The sequence below is a fragment of the Pleurodeles waltl genome, chromosome 11, assembly GCF_031143425.1.
Source record: "Pleurodeles waltl isolate 20211129_DDA chromosome 11, aPleWal1.hap1.20221129, whole genome shotgun sequence".
In the NCBI taxonomy this organism is placed as follows: domain Eukaryota; kingdom Metazoa; phylum Chordata; class Amphibia; order Caudata; family Salamandridae; genus Pleurodeles; species Pleurodeles waltl.
In genome coordinates this window covers 72,568,138-72,583,349 of record NC_090450.1, presented here as the reverse complement: position 1 = coordinate 72,583,349, position 15,212 = coordinate 72,568,138, and positions in this window count along the sequence as shown.

Here is a 15,212-nt window from a genome sequence, read left to right as displayed (position 1 = left end):
GGGTGTAGAAGGAGACGCGGGAGTTGATGAGTTTGGGTCCGAGGTTGTAGAGGGCTTTGTGTGCGTGGGTGAGGAGTCTGAAGGTGATCCTCTTGTTGACCGGGAGCCAATGGAGTTTTCTCAGGTGCCCGGAGATGTGGTGGTGGCGGGGTATGTTCAGGATAAGTCGTGCAGCAGCTTTCTGGATTCGTTGAAGTTTCCTCTGTAGCTTGATGGTGATGCCGGCGTACAGAGCGTTCCCATAGTCCAAGTGACTGGTGACGAGGGCGTGGGTGACGGTCTTCCTGGTGTCGGTGGGGATCCAGCGGAAGATCTTGCGGAGCATGCGGAGGGTGTTGAAGCATGCTGAGGTCACCGAGTTGACCTGTCTGGTCATGGAGAGGGAAGAGTCCAGGATGAAACCGAGGTTGCGTGCGTGGTCGGTGGGTTGGGGAGTGCTGCCTAGGGCGGGAGGCCACCAGGAGTCGTCCCAGGCGGTAGGTGTAGGGCCGAGGATGAGGACCTCCGTTTTCTCTGTATTCAGTTTAAGCCGGCTGTCTGTCATCCAGTTCGCTACTTCCTTCATGCCTTCGTGTAGTCTGGTTCTTGCTGAGGTGGGGTCGTTGGTGAGGGATAGGATGAGCTGGGTGTCGTCTGCGTAGGATATGAGGTTGAGTCCGTGTTTGCGTGCGATGTTTGCCAGGGGGGTCATGTAGATGTTGAAGAGGGTGGGGCTGAGGGAGGATCCCTGGGGGACGCCGCAGATGATCTCCGTAGCCGTGGATCTGAAGGGGGGGAGGCGGACTCTCTGAGTTCTTCCGGAGAGGAAGGAGGTGATCCATTCCAGGGCCTTGCCTCTGATGCCGGCGTTGCTTAGGCGACGTATCAGGGTGCGGTGGCAGACCGTGTCGAATGCTGCAGAGAGGTCCAGGAGTATGAGGGCCACGGTTTCTCCTTTGTCGGTCAGGGATCTGATGTCGTCCGTGGCTGCGATGAGGGCGGTCTCGGTGCTGTGGTTAGCTCTGAAGCCGAACTGTGAGGGGTCGAGTGAGTCGTTGGTTTCCAGGGCGGTGGTGAGTTGAGCGTTGACGATTTTCTCGATCACTTTGGCGGGGAACGGTAGGAGCGAGATGGGCCGGAAGTTTTTGAGTTCGGTGGGGTCTGCTGTTGGTTTCTTTAGGAGGGCGTTCAGTTCAGCGTGCTTCCAGTTCTCCGGGAAGGTGGCGGTGGAAAAAGATGTGTTGATGACGTCTCAGAGGTGGGGTGCGATGATGTTGTCGGCTTTGTTGAAGATGTGGTGCGGACAGGGGTCGGATGGTGATCCTGAGTGGATGGAGTTCATGACGCGGGTGGTTTCCTCAGTGGAGGTTGAGTTCCAGGTGTGGATGGTGGTGTTGTCGGTGGCGGGTTCCGGTGGAGGGTTCGAGTTGGTTGTGGTGAAGCTGTTGTAGATGTCGGTGATCTTGTGGTGGAAGAAAGCTGCGAGGGAGTCGCAGAGGTCCTGTGAGGGAGGGATGGAGTTGTTTTCGGCGTCGGGGTTGGAGAGCTCTTTGACGATGCCAAATAGTTCCTTGCTGTTGTGGGCGTTGCTGTCTAGTCTGTTCTGGAAGGCTGATTTTCGTGCTGCGCGGAGGAGTTGGTGGTGTTTGCGGGTGGCGTTTTTGAGAGCAGACATGTTTTCGTCGGTCTGGTTGAGGCGCCAAGTCTTCTCGAGGGTGCAGCATTCTTTTTTGGAGTCCTTGAGGTCGGGGGTAAACCAGGAATTTTTCTTGTGGCTGTTTCTGTTTGCTTGGGTCTTCAGGGGGGCCAGGAGGTTGGCGCAGTCTGAGATCCAGCTCGTGAGATTGTTGGCGGCTTCGTTGGGGTCTGTAGTGCTGGTGGGTGGGTTCTGAGAGAGGGTCGATATGAGTTGTTCCGAGGAGATTCGGTTCCACTGTCCTCTTGGTGGTTGTTGGGCGTGGTGGTGTACGTTGGTTTTCTTGAAGCTGAAGTGGACACAGCTGTGGTCTGTCCAGGAGAGTACAGTGGTGTGGCTGAAAGAGATGTGTTTGCTGGAGGAGAAGATGGGGTCCAGCGTGTGTCCGGCGTAGTGGGTGGGGGTGTTGACTAGTTGTTTCAGTCCCAGGTTGGCGAGGTTGTCCAATAAGGCGGTGGTGTTGTTGTCGGTGCGATTCTCCAGGTGGAAGTTGAGGTCCCCTAGGAGGATGTAGTTGGTGGACGGGAGTGCGTGTGGGCTGATGAAGTCTGCGATGTCTTCGCTGAACTTTGTGCGTGGTCCTGGTGGTCTGTATATCAGGGTGCCTCTGAGGGTGGTCTTGGGGTCGCTGTTGATTGAGAAGTGGAGGTGCTCGGCGTCGGGCAGTGAGTTGTCGGTGTAGGTTGAGATGCGGATGGAGCTCTTGTGGGCGATGGCGATGCCTCCTCCGGTGCGGTTGGTGCGGTCTTTCCTGATGATTTTGTAGCCGTCGGGGATGGCTATGGCGATGTCGGGTGCCGAGGAGGGGTTCATCCAGGTCTCGGTGAGGAAGGCGATGTCCGGGTTTGTAGAGTCGATGAGGTTCCACAGTTCGATGGCGTGCCTGTGGACTGATCTGGTGTTGACCAGGATGCAGTTGAGGTTGTTTCTGGGCGAGTCGTTCCTGTTGGGTGTAGTGTGAGTTCGTAGGCAGGTGAAATGGCAGTTGCGGCAGGTGAAGGGTCCATGGGTCCGCTTCGGGGTGGCGCGGCAGCAGGCCGGCGTGCGGCCGGGGTTGAGAGCAGTGAGGAAGGCGGAGTTGTGGGTCAGGCGGGGGAGGTGGGGGTCGCGGGGGCCAGGGGTTGTGGCGCTAGGCGCGGTCCAGGTGCGGACGGGCGCAGACGGGCTTGCCTTAGGCGCGCCTTCGGCGCGCCAGCGGTGCGCCCGCTGCGCGCGTCCGCTGCGCCGCCTCGCAGCGGCCACCATTAAAGGGTAGCCGGGGAGGAGGGGTCAGCTGGGAGGCGGGAGGCGGGCGGGCGGGGGAATCTGGAGGCGGGAAAAGAAAAAAGCAGCGAAAAAGGCGGCAAAAGAACGGCGGCAAAAAACGGCGAGAAGGCCAGGTAAAACTCTAAAGGGAGGGGCTGAGAATGAGGAAGAACGGCAGGAGGGGGCACACGGCACTCAGAGGGACACGCACGGGATACACGGGAAGAAAGGAGGATTCCGGTCAGTCAGTCAGCACAAGCACTCGGGGTACACGGGTAAAGAGGGGGCACACTCGCACACACTCACAGGATGAGAACGGTGAGGAGGGCAGTCAGGGACTGGTGGCGCTGCGTGAGCAGGGGAGCGACCTACCCGAGGGTCAGTGGTCGCTACCTCTGCCTCGCAGCGGCCGCCATTAAAGGGTAGCCGGGGAGGAGGGGTCAGCTGGGAGGCGGGAGGCGGGCGGGCGGGGGAATCTGGAGGCGGGAAAAGAAAAAAGCAGCGAAAAAGGCGGCAAAAGAACGGCGGCAAAAAACGGCGAGAAGGCCAGGTAAAACTCTAAAGGGAGGGGCTGAGAATGAGGAAGAACGGCAGGAGGGGGCACACGGCACTCAGGGGGACACGCACGGGATACACGGGAAGAAAGGAGGATTCCGGTCAGTCAGTCAGCACAAGCACTCGGGGTACACGGGTAAAGAGGGGGCACACTCGCACACACTCACAGGATGAGAACGGTGAGGAGGGCAGTCAGGGACTGGTGGCGCTGCGTGAGCAGGGGAGCGACCTACCCGAGGGTCAGTGGTCGCTACCTCTGCCTCGCAGCGGCCGCCATTAAAGGGTAGCCGGGGAGGAGGGGTCAGCTGGGAGGCGGGAGGCGGGCGGGCGGGGGAATCTGGAGGCGGGAAAAGAAAAAAGCAGCGAAAAAGGCGGCAAAAGAACGGCGGCAAAAAACGGCGAGAAGGCCAGGTAAAACTCTAAAGGGAGGGGCTGAGAATGAGGAAGAACGGCAGGAGGGGGCACACGGCACTCAGGGGGACACGCACGGGATACACGGGAAGAAAGGAGGATTCCGGTCAGTCAGTCAGCACAAGCACTCGGGGTACACGGGTAAAGAGGGGGCACACTCGCACACACTCACAGGATGAGAACGGTGAGGAGGGCAGTCAGGGACTGGTGGCGCTGCGTGAGCAGGGGAGCGACCTACCCGAGGGTCAGTGGTCGCTACCTCTGCCTCGCAGCGGCCGCCATTAAAGGGTAGCCGGGGAGGAGGGGTCAGCTGGGAGGCGGGAGGCGGGCGGGCGGGGGAATCTGGAGGCGGGAAAAGAAAAAAGCAGCGAAAAAGGCGGCAAAAGAACGGCGGCAAAAAACGGCGAGAAGGCCAGGTAAAACTCTAAAGGGAGGGGCTGAGAATGAGGAAGAACGGCAGGAGGGGGCACACGGCACTCAGGGGGACACGCACGGGATACACGGGAAGAAAGGAGGATTCCGGTCAGTCAGTCAGCACAAGCACTCGGGGTACACGGGTAAAGAGGGGGCACACTCGCACACACTCACAGGATGAGAACGGTGAGGAGGGCAGTCAGGGACTGGTGGCGCTGCGTGAGCAGGGGAGCGACCTACCCGAGGGTCAGTGGTCGCTACCTCTGCCTCGCAGCGGCCGCCATTAAAGGGTAGCCGGGGAGGAGGGGTCAGCTGGGAGGCGGGAGGCGGGCGGGCAGGGGAATCTGGAGGCGGGAAACGAAAAAAGCAGCGAAAAAGGCGGCAAAAGAACGGCGGCAAAAAACGGCGAGAAGGCCAGGTAAAACTCTAAAGGGAGGGGCTGAGAATGAGGAAGAACGGCAGGAGGGGGCACACGGCACTCAGGGGGACACGCACGGGATACACGGGAAGAAAGGAGGATTCCGGTCAGTCAGTCAGCACAAGCACTCGGGGTACACGGGTAAAGAGGGGGCACACTCGCACACACTCACAGGATGAGAACGGTGAGGAGGGCAGTCAGGGACTGGTGGCGCTGCGTGAGCAGGGGAGCGACCTACCCGAGGGTCAGTGGTCGCTACCTCTGCCTCGCAGCGGCCGCCATTAAAGGGTAGCCGGGGAGGAGGGGTCAGCTGGGAGGCGGGAGGCGGGCGGGCGGGGGAATCTGGAGGCGGGAAAAGAAAAAAGCAGCGAAAAAGGCGGCAAAAGAACGGCGGCAAAAAACGGCGAGAAGGCCAGGTAAAACTCTAAAGGGAGGGGCTGAGAATGAGGAAGAACGGCAGGAGGGGGCACACGGCACTCAGGGGGACACGCACGGGATACACGGGAAGAAAGGAGGATTCCGGTCAGTCAGTCAGCACAAGCACTCGGGGTACACGGGTAAAGAGGGGGCACACTCGCACACACTCACAGGATGAGAACGGTGAGGAGGGCAGTCAGGGACTGGTGGCGCTGCGTGAGCAGGGGAGCGACCTACCCGAGGGTCAGTGGTCGCTACCTCTGCCTCGCAGCGGCCGCCATTAAAGGGTAGCCGGGGAGGAGGGGTCAGCTGGGAGGCGGGAGGCGGGCGGGCGGGGGAATCTGGAGGCGGGAAAAGAAAAAAGCAGCGAAAAAGGCGGAAAAAGAACGGCGGCAAAAAACGGCAAGAAGGCCAGGTAAAACTCTAAAGGGAGGGGCTGAGAATGAGGAAGAACGGCAGGAGGGGGCACACGGCACTCAGGGGGACACGCACGGGATACACGGGAAGAAAGGAGGATTCCGGTCAGTCAGTCAGCACAAGCACTCGGGGTACACGGGTGAAGAGGGGGCACACTCGCACACACTCACAGGATGAGAACGGTGAGGAGGGCAGTCAGGGACTGGTGGCGCTGCGTGAGCAGGGGAGCGACCTACCCGAGGGTCAGTGGTCGCTACCTCTGCCTCGCAGCGGCCGCCATTAAAGGGTAGCCGGGGAGGAGGGGTCAGCTGGGAGGCGGGAGGCGGGCGGGCGGGGGAATCTGGAGGCGGGAAAAGAAAAAAGCAGCGAAAAAGGCGGCAAAAGAACGGCGGCAAAAAACGGCGAGAAGGCCAGGTAAAACTCTAAAGGGAGGGGCTGAGAATGAGGAAGAACGGCAGGAGGGGGCACACGGCACTCAGGGGGACACGCACGGGATACACGGGAAGAAAGGAGGATTCCGGTCAGTCAGTCAGCACAAGCACTCGGGGTACACGGGTAAAGAGGGGGCACACTCGCACACACTCACAGGATGAGAACGGTGAGGAGGGCAGTCAGGGACTGGTGGCGCTGCGTGAGCAGGGGAGCGACCTACCCGAGGGTCAGTGGTCGCTACCTCTGCCTCGCAGCGGCCGCCATTAAAGGGTAGCCGGGGAGGAGGGGTCAGCTGGGAGGCGGGAGGCGGGCGGGCAGGGGAATCTGGAGGCGGGAAAAGAAAAAAGCAGCGAAAAAGGCGGCAAAAGAACGGCGGCAAAAAACGGCGAGAAGGCCAGGTAAAACTCTAAAGGGAGGGGCTGAGAATGAGGAAGAACGGCAGGAGGGGGCACACGGCACTCAGGGGGACACGCACGGGATACACGGGAAGAAAGGAGGATTCCGGTCAGTCAGTCAGCACAAGCACTCGGGGTACACGGGTAAAGAGGGGGCACACTCGCACACACTCACAGGATGAGAACGGTGAGGAGGGCAGTCAGGGACTGGTGGCGCTGCGTGAGCAGGGGAGCGACCTACCCGAGGGTCAGTGGTCGCTACCTCTGCCTCGCAGCGGCCGCCATTAAAGGGTAGCCGGGGAGGAGGGGTCAGCTGGGAGGCGGGAGGCGGGCGGGCGGGGGAATCTGGAGGCGGGAAAAGAAAAAAGCAGCGAAAAAGGCGGCAAAAGAACGGCGGCAAAAAACGGCGAGAAGGCCAGGTAAAACTCTAAAGGGAGGGGCTGAGAATGAGGAAGAACGGCAGGAGGGGGCACACGGCACTCAGGGGGACACGCACGGGATACACGGGAAGAAAGGAGGATTCCGGTCAGTCAGTCAGCACAAGCACTCGGGGTACACGGGTAAAGAGGGGGCACACTCGCACACACTCACAGGATGAGAACGGTGAGGAGGGCAGTCAGGGACTGGTGGCGCTGCGTGAGCAGGGGAGCGACCTACCCGAGGGTCAGTGGTCGCTGGGTCCCAGCGACCCCACAGGGTCATGTAAGTTGAGGGCCGACTCTCCGAAGTTGAAAAGACCATGAAGACAAATGAAGGATGCCTGCTCCAGCTGCAATGCCGAGTGGGTCAATCGGAAGCCAGGGTAAAGGATGCCAAAGGGAGATCCTGGCACACCAACCTCCCCATAGTGGGCATGCTGGAGTAGGTGGAGGGTGCTACACCCACAAAATTTGTCTACAACTGGCTACAGAGCTGGGTCCCCTTATAGGACTTGTCTAACTGTTTTATTATCAAACAGGCCCACAGAGCTTTGGTAGTCAAGCCACCTGTGTTAAAGTACTTAATTATGCAGACAGGGACGCTGTCCTTCAAACGGCATGGAAAGATGACCAAGTATGCTGCCAATCCTCCCTGGTGCTGATATTTCCTGACTATACTTTGAAAGTACAACAGCAGAGAAGGTCTTTTCAGGAAGCTAAACATAAACTGAAAGCCACGGGACTGACCTACATACTTCTGTTCCTGGCCTGTCTAAAGGTTATTTTTCAAGGCAAAACCTTTTTCTTTGATACCCTAGAGGTGGTGTGGGGCTGGATTGAGGCATGCCCCATACATCACAAGACTGGCTTCACTGACCAAGAAGAGGGGAAAGTGGGTTGGCCACCCCAAGAAATTACAGATGGCATTATGTGGGAAACCTCATTGAAGAGAAAGAAAGGCTCGCTCCTTAGACCTTGTATGACCTGCAGAAAGGAAGAGGCCGGTGGCGGTCAAACCCAATGTGCTGTGGGGCTTCTGAGAGTTACCAAGGTCCTCATAGATTTTGGGGATGACTTTAATGGGGTCTGCAAGGCCGATCTAGTCCTCGACATGACTTGATTATATCCTCATGCACTGGAATGAAGGACACAAAGTTGTAGATGCTAAGATAGCTCAGGCCTCTCCGATCATTCAATGGTGCTTGTGAATTTCATCTGGAGCCCCAAGAGGGCTAGGGTAAATTGATGCCTGGGCCATTGGCACCTCCGGAATGAGGATTTTAGGGAGATGCATTGACAGGCTTGTCAACGCTTTCTAACGGAGAATAAGGGCTCAATGAGATCCGTAGGTACCCTTTAGGAGGCCTAAAAAGGCCACCATACGGGGCAACATTATTATTTACTCCAAAGGGCAGAGGGAAGAGGGCTGTCTTAAGGCAGCAGACATGGAGGAATGCATTTTAGACTTTAAAAGCTGTTATGAAACAACATTGCAGGAAACCATACTCTGAGACTCGCTGCATACTCAGACACTTTGCATACAACAACTCATGTGTGAAGGAAGAGGGATGTGGATGCCCACGTGCAGTAGAATCTCCCAGTGGGGGAACAAGGCCAGCAAGACTTTACACTGGTTGTGCACTCCCAGGGGGAACCTTGGTGACCTACCTGGTGGCTGAAGACAGCGCTAAAATTACAGGAATGGTGCCCACTGGACAATTACAAAGAACTGTATAGGTTGGACACTGCGAGCCCACGAGAGGCTCTGCAAGCTTTTCTTCATGACTTGCCGGTGGCTCGACTGTCCCCGGAAGATTGTGACTCTGGAGGTAGAGATCACTTGTGAGGGGCTTCGGAAGGCCTTTGCACTTCACCAGGCAAATAAGGCACTGGGCTCCACCAGGTTTCTGGCAGACTTCAAGAGACTAGTGTGGCCTCAAGTGGGTGATCTTTTACTGGAGACCTTGATGGAGGCACAGGAGAGGGGAGAGCTGCCAGCAGACCTCCATGCCTCCAAAATCATAGTGGTCCCCAAATTGGGCAAGGAGGTGATGCGCTGTGGTGATTTTCACCCAATTTCACTACTGAATGTGGAAGTTAAAATATGGGCCAAGATGCTGGCCTCTATACTGAAAGGAGTCACAGGGACCAGTCAGGGTTCATGCCCCACTTAGCATTTGGTGCTGGACTGTTCCCATGAGGAACAGGGTCAAGCCTGTTATACATATGGCTGGGTCCAAACTGGGGTGGCTTGGTGAGCAAAAAAACAATGGATTAATCCCAGATCTGGGGGTGAATGTTTGCATTGGTCAGCATTCCGTCCATCATCTGTTCTTATTACATTTGTCACCCCAAGTGGGAAGGTTATGCCCAGACATGGGTCCCGTGCTCACTGCCCCACTGGATTCAAGCTAGCCTAGCTGATGAAGGGTGATACCCTGAAGCCGGTCCTAGGATGCTTCTTTCCGATCCAGTGTGGACCTGGCTTGGCAGTTCGGGCTGGACTGTTCCCATGAGCAACAGGGTCAAGACTGATTTGCATATGGCTGTATCCAAACAGGGGTGGCGTGGTGAGCAAAAAAATGATGGATTAAACCCAGATCTTTGTGACTGGGGTGAATGTTCGCATTGTTCAGCATTCTGTCCATCATCTGTTCTTTTTCCACTTGGCAACTTGACACAATCTGCACCAAGTGCATAACACAATGGCCCTGACAGGGAACTTTCATGGCCACAAAGCCCTCCTGTCTGTTGACTTCAGGAAAGCTTTCAACTCTGTAAATTGGTAGTACCTATTTGTGCTTGTGACCAGGATGGGGTTTGGACCTAAATTCATAGGCAGGGTATTCCTTATACACTAGCCTGTCGGCCAGTGCACGGATTGGGAGAGAGACATGAGACTGATTCCAAGTGTGGCAGGGCACTCAACTGGGGTGTCCCCTGTGCCCGTTACTCTTTGCCCTTGCGATCAAACCTTTAGCAGCATGGATACAGGCTGATGCCTTGTTTAGGGATTTTTAGAGGACTCAGGAGGCAAGCAATAGGATTTCCCTCTACGCAGACAATATCCTGTTGTTCCTGGAAGACGCGCTCTTAACAGAGACCAGGGCTCTCCAGATACTCCAGATTTTTGGCAAGTACTCCGGCCTACAGATGAACATGGACAAATCTTCCATCTATCCCATAGCTCTATATCCCACAGACACGCCATGGGCGATGGGAATCCCAGTGATGTTGGAGGGTTTTAAATAGCTGGGGGGGTTGTTGCAACCGAGGCACGGTTGTCCTATGAACCAAACATACTGCCCCAGCTCGATAGCCTTGCGCCCGAACTTAAGTATTGGTCCACTCACACTCTTTCTTCATTGTGACATTTTTCCATTTTTAAAATGGTCTCCCTACCACACCTGTTATACTAACTACAAAATCACCCATTTCCGATTGACCAAGTATTCTTCAAGAAAGAAAATGAACTCCTCAGATCGCTGTTGTGGGGAAGTGGCATGCCTAGTATAGCCCTGAAGAGGTGCTGCTGGCCGGTTTATGGGACGAGGGATTGCCACTACAGATTATATATATATTAATTATTGGTCAGCACATATTCTAGTCATAAATGACCGGTGGTTTGATGGGTTTGATGACCTGGCATATGTGGTGGAGGGGTGGCTGAAGGGCTTACTTTATGGTGGCGCTGTGGCAGAGTCCCTTCCACCTGCCACACGGGTTGTATTCAGGATATGTTTGGCTGCTACAGAGGCCATTGGGTGGTCTAATAGACTGACTTTGCAACTCCTCTGTGCAAGGGTACTTGGTTCCCTCCGGTGCATGCCTGCTGAGGCTTTGCTGCCTAGGACCTTATTGGGTTCTCCACATTGGGAGATATGTGGAAGGATATTATGATGAAATCCTTTTAGATACCACAGGAAGAATTCGATCTGCACTGCACCCTTGTTTTTCTGCTATTTACAACTCCGCCATGACCTCCAGACCAGGGTACAAAGGGAGGAAAACATTCCTGAGTTCTCCCTCATGGAGGCCAAACTTCTTCTCATGAGTATAAAGGTACATAAAGTGTCAGAAACATATAAAATGCTAATATGTAATCTACTCAGGCCAATGGGACTGGTGAGAGAGGGGAGGGAAGGGGGACTGGGCCAGATGGAGGCCAAAGACAGGCAGGAGGCACTGGAGGCTCTGAGGGAGGTGGTACTAGCCTCGCAATTAAGAATCATACAATTGAAACTGCTTCAAAACTAAATTGTATGGGACTGATAGCATGATAGACTGCTTAAGGTGTATCGACAAACAGTGAGACCTGTCTCACACATTTTGGCACTGCCCAGTCTTTCTCACTTCTGGAGGTGGGTACTGGGCCGTCTGAAGGTGTTGGGCTGGCCCAGTCCCTGATTCCCTAAGCTAATCATACTACACATTACGAATGATCTTGGGGCAACAGCTATCAAAAGACGCTACTGTGGCTGGGCTTGCTGGTGCAAAGTGTGATGTTGCAAGAGCAGAGAAAGATGAGACAACCCCTCAAGTAGAAATATGGGCCAAGGGTATGGACCACTGTGTGGGACTGGAGAGACCTGTGTACAAGGAGCAGGGTTGCCCTCAGAAGCATCATAAAAAATGGAGGGAGTTTGCACGATTGAGAGGTGTACACCTGGATCCTTTTCCAGATAAGCCATGGATGGCTGCTCCAGCTTTACATGATCTCAGGCAAAATGAATGGGACCAGTAATTGGAACTGGAGACTAAGGCATAATGGTGTATACATTTTTGGATTTATTACGTACCAGAACATTATAAGACCTACCTTGGTGACCTACCTGGTGGCTGAAGACAACGCTAAAATTACAGGAATGATGCCCACTGCACAAGCCTTTGCAGACAGTTACAAAGAACTGTATAGGGTGGACCCTGCGAGCCCGCGAAAGGCTCTGCAAGCCTTTCTGCATGACTTGCCGGTGGCTCGACTGTCCCCGGAAGATTGTGACTCTGGAGGTAGAGATCACTTGTGAGGGGCTTCAGAAGGCCTTGGCACTTCACCAGGCAAATAAGGCACCGGGCTCCACCAGGTTTCTGGCAGACTTCAAGAGACTAGTGTGGCCTCAAGTGGGTGATCTTTTACTGGAGACCTTGATGGAGGTACAGGAGAGGGGAGAGCTGCAAGCAGAACTCCATGCCTCCCAAATCATAGTGGCACCCAAACTGGGCAAGGAGGAGATGCGCTGTGGTGATTTTCACCCAATTTCACTACTGAATGTGGAAGTTAAAATATGGGCTAAGATGCTGGCCTCTATACTGAAAGGAGTCCCAGGGACCGGTCAGGGTTCATGCCCCACTTGGCATTTGGTGCTGGACTGTTCCCATGAGGAACAGGGTCAAGACTGTTTTACATATGGCTGGGTCCAAACTGGGGTGGCATGGTGAGCAAAAAAACAATGGATTAATCCCAGATCTGGGGGTGAATGTTTGCATTGGTCAGCATTCCATCCATCATCTGTTCTTTTTACATTTGCCACCCCAAGTGGGAAGGGTATGCCCAGACATGGGTCCCGTGTTCACTGCGCCACTGGATTCAAGCTAGCCTAGCTGATGAAGGGTGATACCCTGAAGCCGGTCCTAGGATGCTTGTTTCCGGTCCAGTGTGGACCTGGCTTGGCAGTTCGGGCTGGACTGTTCCCATGAGCAACAGGGTCAAGACTGATTTGCATATGGCCGTATCGAAACAGGGGTGGCGTGGTGAGCAAAAGAATGATGGATTAAACCCAGATCTTTGTGACTGGGGTTAATGTTCACATTGTTCAGCATTCAGTCCATCATCTGTTCTTTTTCCACTTGGCAACTTGACACAATCTGTACCAAGTACATAACACAATAGCCCTGACAGGGAACTTTCATGGCCACAAAGCCCTCCTGTCTGTTGACTTCAGGAAAGCTTTCAACTCTGTAAATTGGTAGTACCTATTTGCGCTTGTGACCAGGATGGGGTTTGGACCTAAATTCATAGGCAGGGTATTCCTTATACACTAGCCTGTCGGCCAGTGCACGGATTGGGAGAGAGACATGAGACTGATTCCAAGTGTGGCAGGGCACTCAACTGGGGTGCCCCCTGTGCCCGTTACTCTTTGCCCTTGCAATCAAACCTTTAGCAGCATGGATACAGGCTGATGCCTTGTTTAGGGGTTTTTAGAGGACTCAGGGGGCGAGCAATAGGATTTCCCTCTACGCAGACAATATCCTGTTGTTCCTGGAAGACCCACTCTTAACAGAGACCAGGGCTCTCCCGATACTCCAGATTTTTGGCAAATACTCCGGCCTACAGATGAACATGGACAAATCTTTCATCCATCCCATAGCTCTATATCCCACAGACACGCCATGGGCGATGGGAATCCTAGTGATGTTGGAGGGTTTTAAATAGCTGGGGGGGTTGTTGCAACCGAGGCACGGACGTCCTATGAACCAAACATACTGCCCCAGCTCGATAGCCTTGCGCCCGAACTTAAGTATTGGTCCACTCACCCTCTTTCTTCATTGTGACATTTTTCCATTTTTAAAATGGTCTCCCTACCACACCTGTTATACCAGCTACAAAATCACCCATTTCCGATTGACTAAGTATTCTTCAAGAAAGAAAATGAACTCCTCAGATCGCTTTTGTGGGGAAGTGGCATGCCTAGTATAGCCCTGAAGAGGTGCTGCTGGACGGTTTATGGGACGTGGGATTGCCATTACAGATAGTCTCCTATTTTATTGGTCAGCACATCTTCTAGCCATAAATGACCGGTGGTTTGATGGGTTTGATGACCTGGCATATGTGGTGGAGGGGTGGCTGACGGGCTTACTTTATGGTGGCGCCGTGGCAGAGTCCCTTCCACCTGCCACACGGGTTGTATTCAGGATATGGTTGGCTGCTACAGAGGCCATTGGGTGGTCTAATAGACTGACTTTGGCAACTCCTCTGTGCAAGGGTACTTGGCTCCCTCCGGTACATGCCTGCTGAGGCTTTGCTGCCTAGGACCTTATTGGGTTCTCCACATTGGGAGATATGTGGAAGGATGGAATGATGAAATCCTTTTAGGTACAAAGGGAGGAAAACATTCCTGAGTTCTCCCTCATGGAGGCCAAACTTCTTCTCATGAGTATAAAGGTACATAAAGTGTCAGAAACACATAAAATGCTAATACGTAATCCACTCAGCCCAATGGGACTGGTGAGAGTGGGGTGGGAAGGAGGACTGGGCCAGATGGAGGCCAAAGACTGGCAGGAGGCACTGGAGGCTCTGAGGGAGGTGGTACTAGCCTCCCAATTAAGAATCATACAATTGAAACTGCTTCAAAACTACATTGTATTGGACTGATAGCATGATAGACTGTTTAAGGTGTATCGACAAACCGTGAGACCTGTCTCACACATTTTGGCACTGCCCAGTCTTTCTCACTTCTGGAGGTGGGTACTGGGCCGTCTGAAGGTGTTGGGCTGGCCCAGTCCCTGATACCCTAAGCTAATCATACTACACATTACGAATGATCTTGGGGCAACAGCTATCAAGAGGCGCTACTGTGGCTGGGCTTGCTGGTGTAAAGTGTGATGTTGCAAGAGCGGAGAAAGATGAGACAACCCCTCAAGTAGAAATATGGGCCAAGGGTATGGACCACTGTATGGGACTGGAGAGACCTGTGTACAAGGAGCAGGGTTGCCCTCAGAAGCATCATAAAAAATGGAGGGAGTTTGCACGATTGAGAGGTGTACACCTGGATCCTTTTCCAGATAAGCCATGGATGGCTGCTCCAGCTTTACATGATCTCATGCAAAATGAATGGGACAAGTAATTGGAACTGGAGACTAAGGCATAATGGTGTATACATTTTTGGATTTATTACGTACCAGAACATTATAAGATACTTGGTCAGCATAAGAACTTGAATGTGAGCTCTTGTGTTTGGTGGAGGGATACAGCGCATGTACAATTGTTGGTTTTGTAATGTCAATAAGAAGGTTTAAAAAAAAAAGAAATTACAATCAAACTCGCATGTAGTTGTACGAAATGCTTACAAAGGCGGGAATATGGTTCTATGGCCACTCACTATGTATATGGAGGAAGACTAACATCAACTTGAAGACACTAGTTGCTATGCAAAGACCACCATCTCAGAAGCTAGACAAGTTAAAAAAGGCTTTTCATAGTGAACTTTTGGAATGGCTAAACCCTGGACTGCTTACGCAAGATGAATACTTACAACTCAGAAATGATCATCCAAAGTTATCTATACTGTATCTAATACCAAAAATTAATAAAGTTACAGGGAAGCCATCTGGTCGTCCTATAATATCAGCTACTGAGAGTTTATTTAGAAATGATTCAAAATATGTGTATTTCTTATTACAGTACTTTGTCAAGAATT